Source organism: Colossoma macropomum, unplaced genomic scaffold, assembly GCF_904425465.1.
Source record: "Colossoma macropomum unplaced genomic scaffold, Colossoma_macropomum, whole genome shotgun sequence".
In the NCBI taxonomy this organism is placed as follows: Eukaryota; Metazoa; Chordata; class Actinopteri; order Characiformes; family Serrasalmidae; genus Colossoma; species Colossoma macropomum.
Window position 1 is genome coordinate 8,080,288 of NW_023494786.1, and position 1,354 is coordinate 8,081,641.

Sequence of the window (1,354 nt, forward strand, 5' to 3'; positions counted from 1 at the left end):
AGAAGTAATATCCAGTGTCCGGAAGCGATTTAAATCCGTCGACTCGCTGCTCGTCGCTTTGGCATCCAAAAGCGAGCTCATAAATTTCTCCGCCAACTCTGACCAGGTAAAGCGGACTGATCAGCATCTATCGCTCCCTCAGCGAACCCTGCTCTGCTCCTCTCTCCACACCAACATGAGTTCAGATACGTCCCAATTCCAGTCAGGAGAACCGAGCAGTTGTTCTTTTTTAATTTCCTCCTCAAACTTCCCCTCAGTTCAGACCTCCCTTATCTCCACATTGTTGAGCGAGAGGAGCTCGAATTTCCTCGCCTCAGTTGATTCACTCCGCTGAGGAAAAGCACGAGACACGCTTTGGTTTTTGCCGCTAGCAGAAGCTGCTAACAGTCGGCTGGCAGGAAAGTATTCCAAAAACAGTCCATAAATCCCTGTCAGAGCAGGAGCTCGACTCCTAACCGCTTCCCGCCAGCTATTTGGAGTGTGTATCGCCAGTCAGGGACCACTGCAGGCTCCAAGCGTGCTGTCTCGGATTTGTCTTCTCCAGCTCCAGTTAACCCGTGAATGGCTGCCCAGACCACCTCACATCATCATTCAGCCGTGCTGGTGGTCCCTCCTGCGCTCCTTACTGAGGGAGAGAGAGCTGAGGAGATACCACAGCCGCCCAAGAGCGAGGTCTACCTCAGATTTTCAGCAGCCACAGACTGAACCTGTCTGCGCCCCAGAGCTGAGCAATACAACGATATTTATCATCATCGTCATAAATTACATCACAATATGTCACAGTACGCTTTACTGAGTGTATCGTGGATATTGACAGTACTTATAAACCACTTACCAACCGCACGGCTGATTACAAAGTGAGCTTAATTAGACCCGTTTAACTGGATTAGTGCAGCGCTGTGTGTGAAATAAATACAAATGACTGAATTCATAGTTTTTGATAGTATTTTTAAAATGTGGGCTTAGTTTGTCTGTTCTACACTCTTAAAAATGATGGTTCTTCAGGGGTTCTTTAGTAAAGAAAATGAGTGATTTTGCATGATTAAAAGGGTCATTTGAATTGTGAAAGGGTTCTTCAGAATGTGCTGTGGATAGTTCTATATAGAAGCACCAAAAAGAGTTCTTCTGTTGTTATGATGTCAAGCTTGTAGCAATAGAAGAACCCTTTTTGGTGTTATAGAGAACCCTGTTCAAAAAGGTTCTATGTAGGACCCTCTACAGATCATTCTCCATCAATATGAAGAACCCTTTAATCATGCACAGGGTTCTTTGAGTGTTCATGGTTCTATATAGATCCATTTTCTTTACTAAAGAACCCTTAAAGAACTATCTTTTTTAAGTGTGTAACTTAACA